The 18,498-nt window shown below is 44.6% G+C and overlaps 1 long non-coding RNA gene across 5 annotated transcripts in view; it reads right to left on the bottom strand.

The window, feature by feature from the left end:
* The window catches only part of LOC125963199 (uncharacterized), a 657,652-nt gene that overhangs the window by 388,774 nt on the left and 250,380 nt on the right, over positions 1-18,498 (bottom strand). For 3 of the 5 annotated variants that reach the window (XR_007475020.1, XR_007475022.1, XR_007475021.1), the window contains exon 3: positions 13,867-13,952. The exons of the other annotated variants lie outside the window; for them this stretch is intronic. This is a non-coding gene — a long non-coding RNA (uncharacterized LOC125963199). The remainder of the gene's footprint in view (positions 1-13,866; positions 13,953-18,498) is intronic. 5 annotated transcript variants of the gene reach the window in all.

Below are 18,498 nucleotides of genomic sequence, written 5' to 3'. Positions count from 1 at the left end.
ATCCTGCGGTGTTGCGGTCATCTCACAAGAAAGCGAGTTGAAGAAAGGAGCTCAGGGGCACTGTAATTCACAAACCTGCAGAGTTATAAATGACAGCTATCGTCCAAAAATATACTGAAGTAAGGCTGCCAAGAGGACTTGAAAGCGGGGCAGAATTGCAGGAAACCAATTTCAGGAGGTACACTGGAATTGCATTTAAAGCATAGGAAAAGAGGCAAAACGTCGACAATGATGCACTTGGCCAAAAAGGGCGTATGCGTTTTTTCCTGAATATATTCAGGAAAAAACGCATACGCACTTTTTGGCCAACCAAGCAAGCTTGCAAAGGAAATCTGCACTACAATGAAGTCTCACTTGCCCCCGGTCAAAAGGGCCATCTGAAAAAAGTGTAAAATCCAGACAGGCAGGACAGGCCATGGAGAACTGGGAGCCTTGTTATGCTGATGGGCGGGATGTATATTGCCAACGGCAACTCGGAAGATTTGTATGGTGTTTCCTGAAACATCTAAAAAACAAAGCAAGAGAGCCTAGGGCACTTCCACTTATGGCCCAATAGCTTAGGGAAATTAAAATCAAAAAGACAGAGCCACCCCAAAGTTTGGGACGGCTCTGTTTACAAGAACCTCGTTTACGGTACAAGTTCAATATCGCAGAAAGTGAAAAATGGATAAAGAATTTGTGGTACTTATGTACAATGCAATATCACTCAGCAATGAAATCTATGTGATCAGGCCCGTAGCAGCATAATGAGTGGATTCAGGTATGATGATTCTAACTGAAATAAGTCACACAGGAAATGAAACATCATAAGATATCACTAATACACGGAATGTAAACTTGGCTACACAGGAACTGGATTACAAAAGAGAACAGGGTCTCAAATTTAGAAAACCAACTTATGCTTGCTTAAGGGGAAAGGTGAGTTGGGGTGCTGCATAAAACCAGAGATTGAAATGAGCACAGATAAACTTCCTTAAGCCAAATATGTAATAGACAAGACCTACTCCTTGCTCAACGAAATGGACTCAACACCCTATATTAAACGCCTAAGAATGTACTTGACTAGTAAGTATCTTAAAACCTATGGATTGCTATGTCTCCGAAAGAGAATCAAGCGTGAGTACAGGGGCATAAACGCAGCAGTGATAGGATTGGAGAGGTTCGGTGAGCAAATGAAGACCCTTTGAATTCATATTTCATGGTACCCATTCCACGGGTCTCAACTCTCCTGGTTTAAAGGATTCTGCCTTCAGCTAAAACATGCATGTGGAACCCAGAGTATGATCAACTGTGTGATCGGGAGACGTGATCCAATATGTCCCAGTTCTCATCCCCTGGTACTCGGGTGCAACATTCCATTTGCTTTACTAATACTCTCCCGACTTGGAGAGTCAGTGTCTTTAACCTCCTGTTTGGCCAAGGTTGTAAATTCCACGGAAGATGAACAAGAATAGGGAGAACCAATGAGAGACTAGCTGGAGGTGTCTGGACGGGCAAATTTAACTCTCATTTCCCACCAGGAATAGGAATTAACCAAAGGCTCAGGGTGCCGTGCTGGAACCAGATTAGGGCCTGAAGCAATCCTGCGGTGTTGCGGCCAGCTCAAAAGAAAGCGAGTTGAAGAAAGGAGCTCAGAGGCACTGTAATCACAAACCTGCAGAGTTATAAATGACAGCTATCGTCCAAAAATATACTGAAGTAAGGCTGCCAAGAGGACTTGAAAGCGGCGCAGAATTGCAGGAAACCAATTTCAGGAGGTAGACTGGAATTGCATTTAAAGCATAGGAAAAGAGGCAGAACGTCGACAATGATGCACTTGGCCAAAAAGGGCGTATGCGTTTTTTCCTGAATATATTCAGGAAAAAACGCATACGCCCTTTTTGGCCAACCAAGCAAGCTTGCAAAGGAAATCTGCACTACAATGAAGTCTCACTTCCCCCCGGTCAAAAGGGCCAAATGAAAAAAGTGTAAAATCCAGAAAGGCAGGACAGGCCATGGAGCACTGGGAGCCTTGTTATGCTGATGGGCGGGATGTAAATTGCCAACAGCCACTCGGGAGAAGTGTATGGTGTTTCCTGAAACATCTAAAAAACAAAGCAACAGAGCCTAGGGCACTTCCACTTATGGTCCTATAGCTTAGGGAAATGAAAATCAAAAAGACACAGTCACCCCAAAGTTTGGGATGGCTCTGTTTACAAGAACCTCGTTTACGGTACAAGTTGAATTTCGCAGAAAGCGAAAAATGGATAAAGAACTTCTGGTACTTACGTACAATGCACTATCACTCAGCAATGAAATCTATGTCATCAGGCCCGTAGCAGCATAATGAGTGGATTCAGGTATGATGATTCTAACTGAAATAAGTCACACAGAAAAAGAAACATCATAAGATATCACTAATACACGGAATGTAAACTTGGCTACACAGGTACTGAATTACAAAATAGAACAGGCTCTCAAATTTAGGAAACCAACTTATGCTTGCTTAAGGGGAAAGGTGAGTTGGGGTGCTGCATAAAACCAGAGATTGAAATGAGCACAGATAAAGTTCCTTAAGCCAAATATGGAATAGACAAGAGCTACTCCTTGCTCAACGAAATGGACTCAACACCCCCTATTAAACGCCTAAGAATGTAACAGACTAGTAAGTATCTTAAAACCTATGGATTGCTATGTCTCCGAAAGAGAATCAAGCATGTGTACAGGGGCATAAACGCAGCAGTGATAGGATTGGAGAGGTTCGGTGAGCAAATGAAGACACTTTGAAGTCATATTGCATGGAACCCATTCCACGGGTCTCAACTCTCCAGGTTTATGGGATTCTTCCTTCAGCTAAAACATGCATGTGGAACCCACAGTATGATCAACCGTGTGACCGGGAGACGTGTTCCAATATGTCTCAGTCTCGTCTCCTGGTACTCGGGTGCAACATTCCAGACGCTTTACTAACACTCTCCCGACTTGGAGAGTCAGTGCCTTTAACCTCCTGTTTGGCACAGTTTGCAATTTCTGCGGAAGATGAACAGGAATAGGGAGAACCAATGAGAGCCTAGCTGGAGGTGTCTGGACGGGCAAATTTAACTCTCATTTCCCACCAGGAAGAGGAATTAACCAAAGGCTCAGCGTGCCATGCAGGAACCAGATTAGGGCCTGAAGCAATCCTGCGGTGTTGCGGCCAGCTCAGAAGAAAGCGAGTTGAAGAAAGGAGCTCAGGGGCACTGTAATTCACAAACCTGCAGAGTTATAAATGACAGCTATCATCCAAAAATATACTGAAGTAAGGCTGCCAAGAGGACCTAAAAGCGGGGCAGAATTGCAGGAAACCGATTTCAGGAGGTAGACTGGAATTGCATTTAAAGCATTAGAAAAGAGGCAGAACGTCGACAATGATGCACTTGGCCAAAAGGGGCGTATATGTTTTTTCCTGAATATATTCAGGAAAAAACGCATACGCCCTTTTTGGCCAACCAAGCAAGCTTGCAAAGGAAATCTGCACTAAAATGAAGTCTCACTTCCCCCCAGACAAAAGGGCCATCTGAAAAAAGTGTAAAATCCAGAAAGGCAGGACAGGCCATGGAGAACTGGGAACCTTGTATGCTGATGGGCGGGATGTAAATTGCCAACAGCCACTCTGGAGAAGTGTATGGTGTTTCCTGAAACATCTAAAAAACAAAGCAACAGAGCCTAGGGCACTTCCACTTATGGTCCTATAGCTTAGGGAAATTAAAATCAAAAAGACACAGCCACCCCAAAATTTGGGACGGCTCTGTTTACAGAAACGTCTTCTGCAGCACAAGTTAAATATGCCAGAGAGCAAATAATGGATAAAGAAGTTGCGGTACTTACGTACAACAGAATACCTCTCAGCAATGAAAACTATGTCACCAGGCCCGTACCAGCATAATGAGTGGATTGAGGCACGGTGATTCTAAGTGAAAAAAGTCACACAGAAAAAGAAACATCATGAGGTACCACCAATACATGGAATGAGAACTTGGCTACACATGAACTGAATTACAAAACAGAACAGGGTCTCAAATTTAGAAAACCAACTTATGCTTGCTTAAGGGGGAAGGTGAGTTGGGGTGCTGCATAAAACCAGAGTTTGAAATTAGCACAGATACCATTCCATAAGCCAAATATTTAATAGACAAGACCTACCCCTTGCTCAAGGAAATGGACTCAACAATGAGGTATCACCTCACACCTGGTAGAATGGGCATCATCAGAAAATCTACAAACAAAAAATGCTGGAAAGGGTGTGGAGAAAAGGAACCCTCTTCCACTATTGTTGGGAATATAAATTGATACAGTCACTATGGAGAACAATATGGAGTTTCTTAAGAAACTAACAGTAGAATTACCATATGATACAGCAATCCCAGTTCTGGACATATACCCAGACAAAACCATAAATCAAAAAGAGACATTCACCGCAATGTTCATTGCCTCACTCTTTACAATATCGAGGTAATGGAAGCAACCTAAATGCCCACAGACAGACGAATGCATAAAGTTGTGGTACATATATAAAATGGAATATTACAAAGCCATGAAAAGGAATGAAATTGGGTCATTTGTCAAGACGTCGATGGATCTAGAGAGTGTCATACAGAGTGAAGTAAGTCAGAAAGAGAAAAACAAATCTTGTATATTCATGCATATATGTGGAACCTAGAAAAACTGTACAGGTTAACCATTTTGCAAGGCATAAATAGAGCAACAGATGTAGACAACAAACGTATGGACAACAAGGGTGGAAAGCTGTTGGGGGGGTGGTGGTGGGAGGAGTTGAGAGACTGGGATTGACATGTATACATTTATATGTATAAAATAGGTAACCAATAAGAACCTGCTGTATAAAAATATAAAATAAAATTCAAAATTAAAAAGAAATAAAATTTAAAAAAAAAACAGAAAAAACAATTATTCCCTTCACATACATGTATTTATATGAATAAATTATTTCCATGCTTATATCTGTAAATACAAAAAAGAGGAATAAAATCTACCTTGAACCAAAAACGAAAAAGAGAAAAAAAACACAGAACCCACCAGTTCCACAGAGGAAAACCGTATCAGGGCACTTGCTCCAGTTGTAAACAATTCTGAAGTTGGTCAGTGGTGGGGAATCGTCTCCCATTCAGCCAGCAGCCCCCACGCAACAAGCGTCCTCATTGCAAAGCTGGGGCACCGTGCCGAGGCATCTGTGAGTAAACGTGAGCTGAGCCCCAGGCCAGTTGCTGCTGAACTATTCCCACCCGTCCCAGGTAAAACATCTGAATATATACAAGGACTTGAAAGCCTAGAGGAAGGGCCATAGAGCCACACGAGTGACAGCATACCGGCCGACTTGGTGCCTGCAGGCCAGCCAGGATGGTCCTGGCCCTGGGTGCTCTTCTGGAAGATTTCCATTTCCCTGCCTGAGATACCCGTCCTGTCCCTGCCCCCACTGCTTTTTTCCTTCCTCACCTCTGCCCAGGGAGAAATTCCAGCAGCAGGTATGGGTGACACATCCTCTTCTTTAGCAGGTGGCAGCCTGGCAACTGCTGCAGAAAGTCCAGCAGAGCCCCACTCACACTGGGCCACCCACAAAGCCGTGGCCTCTCACTCCCTCCCACAGCCCAGCCCCGAGACTGCTGACAGGGCAGAGAAAATGGCGTCAGGCACGGCTGCAGGGCCTCTTGCTGCCTGGAGTGGTATTTATATTGATCTCAACCCAGGCACACCTGGGGAGGGCTGGCCAGCACGGTAAGGCTGCCCAGGTCAGCCAATCATCACCCCTCAGGGGCTCACAGTTGCAGAAAATGGAACTTGCTGAACCTGCCAGGTCCAAGGAACAGGTGTGGGCTCCTGAGAGTCAGGATAGACAAGGGGCTGCAGCTTTGGCTTGTTTTCTAATCATTTTATCTGGCCCATGAGTGGGAGACAACTTCAAGAAAACCCTCTCCTAATGAGAGGAACCCAGGAGTCAGGGAGAGGAGGGGTGGGTGGTGGTTGGAGACAGAGGCCTGGTGCCCCGGGTGCAGTGGAAGTCTCTGGAAGACCAGGTGGAGGGAGGCCGCACAGAGTGATGCCCAGGGTCACAGACCTGTCGCAGCTGCTGTTTGTTAGTTCAAGTCCTGCTCTGAGGTGCTCTGTGTCAGCTCTGAGCGACAGGTGAGCTGGGGGTGCTCTGCAATGAGGGCTATGTGCACGGTTCCTGTGTGCCCAGCCCTGCCACGGTACCTGCAAGGGTAGCTCTGTATCCTGGGAGGGGCCTGACCACGAGAGCCCCGTGGGCTGGGGTGGGGGTGGGGTACCTGCCCAGGTGAGCTCCATATTCTGGGATTGGTCTGACCACGAGAGCCCCATGGGCTGCTGGGGACCTGGTAAATGATGTCAGGACAGTCAGTGAAGCCACCGAGGATATACCTCCAGCTGCTCCTAATTCCTACACCCTGCTGGTCATTCTACCAACCACCAGGACATGGTATTCTGTATTAGTCTTCAATGATGCCTTCTTTTGTATTCCATTAGTCCCAGAGTCACAAGAAATTTTGGCTTGTGAGTGGCAGGACTCAACATACAACTAAAACAATACTTCCGGGCCGTCTTGCCCCAAGGGTGCAAAAATTCCCACACCATCTTTGGGGAAAGCTTAGCTAAAGACCTAAAAGTTCTACCTCTGGAAAAGGAAACCCTCCTTCAGTACGCAGACGACATTCTGATCGCCAGCTCTACTAAGGAGGCCTCTGAACTACCAAGCCAATAAAGGATAGAAGTTGTCCAAGAAAAAGCTCAAATATCACAGACTGCGGTGACCTGCCTGGGCTTCGTTCTCACAGAAGGTCGGAGAAGCCCATCCCAGGAAAGGGAAGAAACCATTTTCAGCCTTACCCCTTTCTAAAACTAGAAGACAGCTTAGGGGTTCCTGGGGAGGCCAGGGTTTGCTGCTTCTGGATCCCTAACTACAGTCTACTAGCTGGGCCTCTATATGAAACACTGAAAGGAAAAGATGATGATTCTTTTGAATAGAATCCAGAAGTGGCCTTTCAAGAATGGAAAGAGCAGTCAATTCAGACCCTTGCCCTGGAACTCCCTAATTTAGCTAAACCCTTTGACCTTTACATTCCCGGTGAAAGGTGAATCGCCATTGGAGAATTAGTGCAAAAACTGGGACCACTTGAAATGGAACAATGCAAGAATGCCATCCAGGTAGGATAAACTACGGTCACCAAGGGGCTTGGCCCACTGCCACATCTGGCCAAGATACTGGTGGTATCTAAAAACCTGGAAATCAGCAGCCCCAAAGGCCACCTCCCTCCTAAGGGAAAAGGACCCCACGTGGTGATCCTAACCACCAACCATGCCCTGAAGTTGCAGGGTTTGCTCTGTGGGCACACCAACCTCGAGTGAGGAGGCCTTCCAACTCCAACATCCAGAGAGATAACCGGGGGCAACAGGGCACCATGACGACTCATGTGAACATCACTTGACCTGGAGTTTCTCTCATAAAACAACAAGAGTGTGTCCCAGAAGAGTAGACTACTGCTTGCAGGACATACTGCACCCAGAGGGGAGCTAATAATCTTGGCGGGGGAACCGTATATCACACTGTCACCAGAGAAAAGCCTACAGACACCTTGATGATGGTGGCCAATGAGACTGGCTGGACTCCTGTTTACTTCAAAAGGCTGTTGACTCAGTGGCCATCATGGTCCTTGATCACCACTGACCCTGGACTGTCTGGGAGTTGAGCGGGCAGGGCTCTGACACCTGGTGCTGTTTGTACATTAATTCAGGGGCCTAATTGAAGAAAGCGCAGACTACTGGTCAGAGCATCTAGGCTGGCAGAAACGGTCAGCCTAAGGTGGCCGAACAAATGTGGGGCGGGGTGAAACCGGCCCCCACAGCGTCTCTGCACATCTCTTTCCTGGACCCTTAAAGGTCATTAGAATCTATAACACTTCCAATGCTGGTGCTCAGGTGGACGAGCAGGGAGGCAGGGGGCCTGGGGACAATCAACGTCACCTGGAGGCTGCTGGGGAGAAGCTCTGACCCTCGCCCCCGGGTATGAGGGCTCCCAACTCAGCACTCAGCAGTTACAGAAGAAGGGTCTGCACCCTCAGCACTCCAAGAATGAGGAACGGGACAAAAGGCAGAGGAGGGGTTTGTCCCCAGCAAAGCCCATTAAAAATCCCTGGGAGATAAAAATAGAATCTGGGCAATAAAGTCAAGTCTAACCTTTTTTATCCTTTGTGCTTTGTCTAATTTCATGTGCTCCTAGGTCCCGCATGCAGAGGTTCCACACCCGGCACTTCAGACCAGATTTCCTAGTGCAGAATGGCTGGGACGACACCTCAGCTCCTGGGGCCCAGTGCAGACTCCGCGATATAGAGCCTGAGCTGCAGCCAACCTGGCCCTCGAGAGCTCCGCCCCCTCCCTCCCACTGACTCTGACAGGATCTCTACACAACAGCCCAGCCCACAGCCCACGGGGTAGTGCATGCTCTCACCTCTCCATTCTCTGATCAAAATATAAAGTTTCCTTTGCTTGTGAACCAAACTCAGTCTCGATCTGTTGGCCCCAATGACACTGGGCAGGGGGACACTTGTTGGGGTCCACTCTGGAGGATCAGTAACAGAAATTGAGACTATTGTAACCTCAATGAACAGATGTGTGAGCCAAACTGTAGTTAACATAGAACAGTGTATAAGGCTCGGGTAAAATAAGATGTTTCTAACACTTCCATTTGATATTTCCATCACTTTATTATAAGCAAGTTCAGTGAAAAGGTTTGTCTTATTTGTCAGGTCAATATTAGAGAAACGAAGTGATTTCTTTCCAAGGATGTACATCTAATAATCTTGGTTAAAGCTTCAATCTTGTTTTAAATGCTTTTCCATTGAAAATGATACCTCTCTTTCAGCTCCCCCATTTCTGAGAAGTATAAAATCTTATAATTTATTATTACCAAAGGGGAAAGGTGGGAGGAGGGATAAATTAACAGTTTGGGATTAACACATACACACTGCTATGTATAAAATAGATCATCAACAAGGAACTACTGTATAGCACAGGGAACTACACTCAACATTTTGCAATAACCTATAAGGGGAAATAATCTGGAAAAGAATACATATTTTTATTGACATCATCTATCAATGACAGTTAAAGTGTAACCTAAGGGAAGCTGGTGGTGAGTGCTTCTGACCCTGAAGACTTCAATCATCTAAAGTTTGGACTCTGCCTACTTCCCCAGGCCCTTAATGAACATATGTGTAGCCGTAGCTTAAAAAATTCCCCAGTTTGGGTTTCGGGCAGACACTGATTTTGAAAAAGCCCTGGTGTTCTCCTTACATGAATGGGACTCTTCCTACTGCTAAAACATGTCTGTCACACCCAGAGGATGGTATACCGTCTGATCGGGGAGAGTTTGGAAAAGGCATCTCATCTCCTCATCTCCTGGTGCTCGGGTTCACCCCTCCAGCGTCTTTACTAACAGTCTCCCCACTTGGAGATGTCAGCACTGTCAACATCCTGTTGCGTACAGTTTGGAATTTGTCCAGAGGATGAAGCGGAAGGATGAGGAACAATGAGAGACAAGTCCTAGGTGTTCAGACAGGCACATGTCACTCTAATTTCCAATCAGGAAGACGAATTGACCAAAGGCTAGGGTTGCCCATGGAAACAGTATAGGGCTTGAGGAAATCCCGCTGCTTTGTGGTCAGTTCCCATAAACGCAAGTTGAACAATGGAACTCAGGGGCAGCAAAATTCACGAAACTGCAGAGTTGAAAATATCCATCACTGAAAAATGTCTTGAGGAAAGTCAGAGAAAAGGACTTGTAAGCAAGGGAGAATGGCAGGAAAGGGATTTGAGGAGGTAGAAAGGACTCGCCATTAAGCACGAGAAAAGGAGCTGAACATTGCCAACATTGCAGTTGGCCAAAAAGGGTGTATGCGTTTTTTTCTGTATATATTCAAGAAAAGGGCATACACTTTTTTAGCCAAGCAAACAGGTGGGCACTGGAAGTCAATACTACAAAAGATATCACTTCGCATCAGTCAGAAGAGCCATCCTCATAAAGCGTAAACAACAGAAATGCAGGACAGGGCAAGGAGAAGAGGGAGCCCTGTGAGACTTATAGTGGAAATGTATATTGCCAACGGCCATTCTGGAGAAGTGTATTGTGTTTACTAAAGCATCTAAAAAATGAGCTACAGAGCATAGGGCACTTGCACTCATGGGCGTATATCTTGGGAAAAACAAAAATCGAGAGGATACAGGCACCCCAATGTTTACCCCCTCTCTGTTTAAAAGATCCTCGACTAGGATATAACTTAAATGTCTCTGGAGAGAAAAAATGGATAGAGATGTGGTACTTAGGTAGAGTGGAATATTATTCAGCCTGGAAATCAATGAACTATGGCCAGTTGTAACAACTCCGGAGGAGTTACGTATGATCTTTCTAAGTGACATAATTCAAAAAGAAAAAGACACATATCATAAGATATCACTTAAAGGTGGAATCCAAAATGGCTACACATGAAATAAATTACAAAACAAAAACATAGTCAAATATGTAGAAAAGACGCATAAGGCTGCTAAACGGGAAAGGTGGGGAGGGGTGAGGCATCATCCAGGAGGTTGAAATTAGCAAAGATACCATTCCAAATACCAAACTGATAATCAACAAGGCCCACACGGTAGCTAAAAGAACTGCACTCAGCACACTCAAGTCACCGGAAAAGAATATATACGACTGGTAAGAATCTGAAAAATAATTTACTGATGTCTCTCTGTACGTGAATCAAGTGGATGTACAGCAGCAAGAAACAGAGCTTTGAAAATCAGCTGTAACCAATATAGTAATAAATTGAAAAAAATAAACGACAGAGAGACAGAGAAAACCTCTTACAACTTTTCCTCAGGGACGGTGATGCAACATGGATTGAACACATCTAGACCCACAGCAGGATGAGACATAAGGCTGGAAACTGTTTGCACTAAGAGAAATGTGAGGTTGGGTGAGGAAATGCACACCCTTTAAAGTAATACTACCTGGTACCCATTCAATGGGTCCCAAATCTGCAGGTTCAAGGGATCTTCCTACAGCTAAAACATGCATGGAAAACCCAGAGGACTGTACACCATGTGATCGGGAGATGTGTCTAAAATGCAGCTCATTTATCCTCTCCTGGTGCTCCTGTTCACCATTCCAGCCACGTTACTTAGAATCTCCCCACTTGGAGAATCAGCACATTTCAACTTCTGTTTCACACATTTTGCAAATTGTGAGGAGGATGAACGGGAAGAGGGGGAACCAATGAGAGAATAGTTGTAGGGGTTTGGACGGGCACATATCACTCTAATTTCCCATTAAGAATAAGAATTGAAAAAAGGCTCAGCCCGCCTCGCCGGAGCCAAAATAGGGCCTGAAGCAATCCTGCGGGTTTGAGGCCAGCTCACAAAAGAGCAACTTAAAAAATGGAGCTCAGGGTCACTGCAATTCACAAACCTGCAGAGTTATAAATGAAAACTAACATCCAAAACTATGTTGAGGTAAGGCAAAGAAGAGGATCTGAATGCAAGACAGAATTGCAAGAAACAGATTTCAAGAGATAGATTGGACTCGTCTTTAAAGCACATGAAAAGCGGCAGAATTTCGACAATGATGCAGTTGGCCCAAAAGGGCGTATGCGTTTTTTCCTGATTATATCCAGGAAAAAACGCATACGCACTTTATGGGCAACGAAGCAAGCAAGCAATGCAAATGTGCACAACAAAGATGTCTCATTTCCCACCGGTCAAAAGGGCCATCCTAAAAAATTGTAAAAACCAGAAATGCAGGACAGGCCATGGAGAACAGGGAGCCTTTATACGCTGATGGGCAGTGTGTGAACTGCCGAGAGCCACTCTGGAGAAGTGTATGGTGGTTCCTAAATCATCTAAAAAACAGAGCTACAGAGCATAGGACACTTCCAATCATGGGAGTATATCTAGGGAAGTCTAAAAATCAACAAGACACAAGCACACCACAGTTTAGGGCTACTCTGTTTACAAGAACCTCAACTTCAGTACACCTTAAATATCCCAGGAAAGAGAACAATGGATAAAGAAGATGTGGTACTTATGTACAATGGAATATCTCTTCACCATGAAATCAATGTAATAAGGCTAGTAGAAGGATAAAGAGTGGATTTAGGTCCGATAATACTACTTGAAATAAGTCAAACAGAAAAAGGAACATATCATAAGATATCACTTATAGAGGGAGGGTAAATATGGCTGCACAAAAAATGAATTACAGAACAGAACAGTGTCTCACATTTAGAAAACACACTTATGTCAGCTTAAGGGGAAAGGAGAGGTGGGGTGATGCATAAAACCAGAGTTTGAAATTAGCACAGATACCGTTCAATAAACCAAATAGATATTAGACAAAATCTACACCTTGCTCAATGAACTGGCCTCAACACACCCTATACACTGCAGAGAAATATATCTGAGTAATAAGAATCTTAAAACCCATGTATTGATATATCTCCATAAGGGAATCAAGTGTGTGCAGAGCGGCACAAACACAGCAGTGAAAATGAGCTAAACCCCATTATAGAAATAAATTTTAAAAACAAAACGCAGAAACAATGAAAGAGAGAAAAATTCTTACAAAATTTGCTCAGGGGCTGTGATGCAACCTGGATTGACCACATATAAACCCACAGCTGGATAAGACATAAGGCTGCACACTTGGGGCTGAGAGGATTGGTGAGCTTTGGTGAGCAACTGCCAAAAGTTTAATGCAATACTTCATGCTACTCATTCCAAGGGTCCCAAAACTCCAGGTTGAAGGGAATCTTCCTACAGCTAAACGATGCTTGGGAAACCCAGCAACTGGTATACCATATGATCGGGAAAGGTTTCTAAAACGCACCTCATTTTTCCTCTCCTAGGACTCCGGATTGACATTCCAGCCGCTTTACTAACAATATCCCCACATGGAGAGTCAATGCCTTTAAGTTATGGCATCGCACAGTCTGCAGTTAGTGCCGATGACGAATGGGAATAGGGGGAACCAGTGAGAAACTAGCTGTAGCAGTTTCAGTGGGCACATGTCACTCTAATTTCACATCAGTAAGAAGAATAAACCAAAGGCACAGCAAGGTGTCCCAGAAGAAGAATAGGGCCTGAAGGAATCCTGTGGTTATGAGGCAAGATCACAAAAATAAGAGCTGAAAAATGGAGCTAACGGCCACTGCAATTCAAAAACCTGCAGAGTTATAAAGGTCAACTATTTTCAAAAAATATATTGAGGTAAGGCTATGAAGAGGCATTGAAGGCAAGGCAGAATTGCAGGAAACCGATTTCAGGAGGTAGACTGGAATTGCATTTAAAGCATAGGAAAAGAGGCAGAACGTCGACAATGATGCACTTGGCCAAAAAGGGCGAATGATTTTTTTCCTGAATATATTCAGGAAAAAACGCATATGCCCTTTTTGGCCAACCAAGCAAGCTTGCAAAGGAAATCTGCACTACAATGAAGTCTCAATTCCCCCCTGTCAAGGGCCATCTGAAAAAGTGTAAAATCCAGAAAGGCAGGACAGGCCATGGAGAACTGGGAGCCTTGTTATGCTGATGGGCGGGATGTAAATTGCCAACAGCCACTGGGGAGAATTGTATGGTGTTTCCTGAAACATCTAAAAAACAAAGCAACAGAGCCTAGGGCACTTCCACTTATGGTCCTATAGCTTAGGGAAATTAAAATCAAAAAGACACAGCCACCCCAAAGTTTGGGACGGCTCTGTTTACAAGAACCTCATTTACGGTAAAAGTTCAATATCGCAGAAAGTGAAAAATGGATAAAGAAGTTGTGGTACTTACGTACAATGCAATATCACTCAGCAATGAAATCTATGTCATCAGGCCCGTAGCAGCACAATGAGTGGATTCAGGTATGATGATTCTAACTGAAATAAGTCACACAGAAAAAGAAACATCGTAAGATATCACTAATACACGGAATGTAAACTTGGCTACACAGGAACTGGATTACAAAACAGAACAGGGTCTCAAATTTAGAAAACCAACTTATGCTTGCTTAAGGGGAAAGGTGAGTTGGGGTGCTGCATAAAACCAGAGATTGAAATGAGCACAGATAAAGTTCCTTAAGCCAAATATGTAATAGACAAGAGCTACTCCTTGCTCAACGAAATGGACTCAACACCCCCTATTAAACGCCTAAGAATGTACCTGACTAGTAAGTATCTTAAAACCTATGGATTGCTATGTCTCCGAAAGAGAATCAAGCGTGCGTACAGGGGCATAAACGCAGCAGTGATAGGATTGGAGAGGTTTGGTGAGCAAATGAAGACCCTTTGAAGTCATATTGCATGGTACCCATTCCACGGGTCTCACCTGTCAAGGTTTAAGGGATTCTTCCTTCAGCTAAAACATGCATGTGGAACCCAGACTATGATCAACCGTGTGACCGTGAGACGTGTTCCAATATGTCTCAGTTCTCGTCAGCTGGTACTCGGGTGCAACATTCCAGACGCTTTATTAACACTCTCCCGACTTGGAGAGTCAGTGCCTTTAAATTCCTGTTTGGCCCAGTTTGCAATTTCTGCGGAAGATGAACAGGAATAGGGAGGACCAATGAGAGACTAGCTGGAGGTGTCTGGCCGGGCAAATTTAACTCTCATTTCCCACCAGGAAGAGGAATTAACCAAAGGCTCAGCGTGCTGTGCCGGAACCAGATTAGGGCCTGAAGCAATCCTGCGGTGTTGCGGCCAGCTCACAAGAAAGCGAGTTGAAGAAAGGAGCTCAGGGGCACTGTAATTCACAAACATGCAGAGTTGTAAATGACAGCTATCGTCAAAAAATATACTGAAGTGTGGCTGCCAAGAGGACTTGAAAGTGGGGCAGAATTGCAGGAAACCGATTTCAGGAGGTAGACTGGAATTGCATTTAAAGCATAGGAAAAGAGGCAGAACATCGACAATGATGCACTTGGCCAAAAAGGGCGTATGCATTTTTTCCTGAATATATTCAGGAAAAAACGCATACGCCCTTTTTGGCCAACCAAGCAAGCTTGCAAAGGATATCTGCACTGCAATGAAGTCTCACTTCCCCCCAGTCAAAAGGGCCATCTGAAAAAAGTGTAAAATCCAGAAAGGCAGGACAGGCCATGGAGAACTGGGAGCCTTGTTATGCTGATGGGCGGGATGTAAATTGCCAACAGCCACTTGGGAGAAGTGTATGGTGTTTCCTGATACATCTAAGAAACAAAGCAACAGAGCCTTGGGCACTTCCACGTATGGTCCTATAGCTTAGGGAAATTAAAATCAAAAAGACACAGCCACCCCAAAGTTTGGGACGGCTCTGTTTACAAGAACCTCATTTACGGTACAAGTTCAATATCGCAGAAAGTGAAAAATGGATAAAGAAGTTTTGGTACTTACGTACAATGCAATATCACTCAGCAATGAAATCTATGTCATCAGGCCCATAGCACCATAATGAGTGGATTCAGGTATGATGATTCTAACTGAAATAAGTCACACAGAAAAAGAAACATCATAAGATATCACTAATACACGGAATGTAAACTTGGCTATACAGGAACTGGATTACATAACAGAACAGGGTCTCAAATTTAGAAAACCAACTTATGCTTGCTTAAGGGGAAAGGTGAGTTGGGGTGCTGCATAAAACCAGAGATTGAAATGAGCACAGATAAAGTTCCTTAAGCCAAATATGTAATACACAAGAGCTACTCCTTGCTCAACGAAATGGACTCAACACCCCATATTAAACGCCTAAGAATGTACCTGACTAGTAAGTATCTTAAAACCTATGGATCGCTATGTCTCCGAAAGAGAATCAAGCGTGTGTACAGGGGCATAAACGCAGCAGTAATAGGATTGGAGAGGTTCGGTGAGCAAATGAAGACCCTTTGAAGTCATATTGCATGGTACCCATTCCACGGGTCTCACCTGTCCAGGTTTAAGGGATTCTTCCTTCAGCTAAAACATGCATGTGGAACCCAGAGTATGATCAACCGTGTGATCGGGAGACGTGTTCCAATATGTCTCAGTTCTCGTCCCCTGGTACTCGGGTGCAATATTCCAGACGCTTTACTAACACTCTCCCGACTTGGAGAATCAGTGCCTTTAACCTCCTGTTTGGCCCAGTTTGCAATTTCTGCGGAAGATGAACAGGAATAGGGAGAACCAATGAGAGACTAGCTGCAGGTGTCGGGACGGGAAAATTTAACTCTCATTTCCCACCAGGAAGAGGAATTAACCAAAGGCTCAGCGTGCCGTGCCGGAACCAGACTAGGACCTGAAGCAATCCTGCGGTGTTGCGGCCAGCTCACAAGAAAGCGTGTTGAAGAAAGGAGCTCAGGGGCACTGTAATTCACAAACCTGCAGAGTTATAAATGACAGCTATCGTCCAAAAATATACTGAAGTAAGGCTGCCAAGAGGACTTCAAAGCGGGGCAGAATTGCAGGAAACCGATTTCAGGAGGTACACTGGAATTGCATTTAAAGCATACGAAAAGAGGCAGAACGTCGACAATGATGCACTTGGCCAAAAAGGGCGTATGAGTTTTTTGCTGAATATATTCAGGAAAAAACGCATACGCACTTTTTGGCCAACCAAGCAAGCTTGCAAAGGAAATCTGCACTACAATGAAGTCTCACATCCCCCCGGTCAAAAGGGCCATCTGAAAAAAGTGTAAAATCCAGAAAAGCAGGACAGGCCATGGAGAACTGGGAGCCTTGTTTTGCTGATGGGCGGGATGTATATTGCCAACAGCCACTCGGGAGAAGTGTATGGTGTTTCCTGAAACATCTAAAAAACAAAGCAACAGAGCCTAGGGCACTTCCACTTATGGCCCTATAGCTTAGGGAAATTAAAATCAAAAAGACACAGCCACCCCTAAGTTTGGGACAGCTCTGTTTGGAAGAAACTCGTTTACGGGACTAGTTCAATATCGCAGAAAGTGAAAAATGGATAAAGAAGTTGTGGTACTTATGTACAATGCAATATCACTCAGCAATGAAATCTATGTCATCAGGCCCGTAGCAGCATAATGAGTGGATTCAGGTATGATGATTCTAACTGAAATAAGTCACACAGAAAAAGAAACATCATAAGATATCACTAATACACGGAATGTAATCTTGGCTACACAGGAACTGGATTACAAAACAGAACAGGGTCTCAAATTTAGAAAACCAACTTATGCTTCCTTAAGGGGAAAGGTGAGTTGGGGTGCTGCATAAAACCAGAGATTGAAATGAGCACAGATAACGTTCCTGAAGCCAAATATGTAATAGACAAGAGCTACTCCTTGCTCAACGAAATGGACTCAACACCCCATATTAAACGCCTAAGAATGTACCTGACTAGTAAGTATCTTAAAACCTATGGATCGCTATGTCTCCGAAAGAGAATCAAGCGTGTGTACAGGGGCATAAACGCAGCAGTAATAGGATTGGAGAGGTTCGGTGAGCAAATGAAGACCCTTTGAAGTCATATTTCATGGTACCCATTCCACGGGTCTCACCTGTCCAGGTTTAAGGGATTCTTCCTTCAGCTAAAACATGCATGTGGAACCCAGAGTATGATCAACCGTGTGATCGGGAGACGTGTTCCAATATGTCTCAGTTCTCGTCCCATGGTACTCAGGTGCAATATTCCAGACGCTTTACTAACACTCTCCCGACTTGGAGAATCAGTGCCTTTAACCTCCTGTTTGGCCCAGTTTGCAATTTCTGCGGAAGATGAACAGGAATAGGGAGAACCAATGAGAGACTAGCTGCAGGTGCCGGGACGGGAAAATTTAACTCTGATTTCCCACCAGGAAGAGGAATTAACCAAAGGCTCAGCGTGCCGTTCCGGAACCAGATTAGGACCTGAAGCAATCCTGCGGTGTTGCGGCCAGCTCACAAGAAAGCGTGTTGAAGAAAGGAGCTCAGGGGCACTGTAATTCACAAACCTGCAGAGTTATAAATGACAGCTATCGTCCAAAAATATACTGAAGTAAGGCTGCCAAGAGGACTTGAAAGCGGGGCAGAATTGCAGGAAACCGATTTCAGGAGGTAGACTGGAATTGCATTTAAAGCATTAGAAAAGAGGCAGAACGTGGACAATGATGCACTTGGCCAAAAGGGGCGTATGTGTTTTTTCCTGAATATATTCAGGAAAAAACGCATACGCCCTTTTTGGCCAACCAAGCAAGCTTGCAAAGGAAATCTGCACTACAATGAAGTCTCACTTCCCCCCGGTCAAAAGGGCCATCTGAAAAAAGTGTAAAATCCAGAAAGGCAGGACAGGCCATGGAGAACTGGGAGCCTTTTTATGCTGATAGGCGGGATGTAAATTGCCAACAGCCACTCGGGAGAAGTGTATGGTGTTTCCTGAAACATCTAAAAAACAAAGCAACGGAGCCTAGGGCACTTCCACGTATGGTCCTATAGCTTAGGGAAATTAAAATCAAAAAGA

This window comes from Orcinus orca, unplaced genomic scaffold (assembly GCF_937001465.1).
Source record: "Orcinus orca unplaced genomic scaffold, mOrcOrc1.1 scaffold_73, whole genome shotgun sequence".
NCBI lineage: Eukaryota > Metazoa > Chordata > Mammalia > Artiodactyla > Delphinidae > Orcinus > Orcinus orca.
Note: the sequence above shows the minus strand (reverse complement) of the source record. Positions and strands in the feature narration are given on the sequence as shown.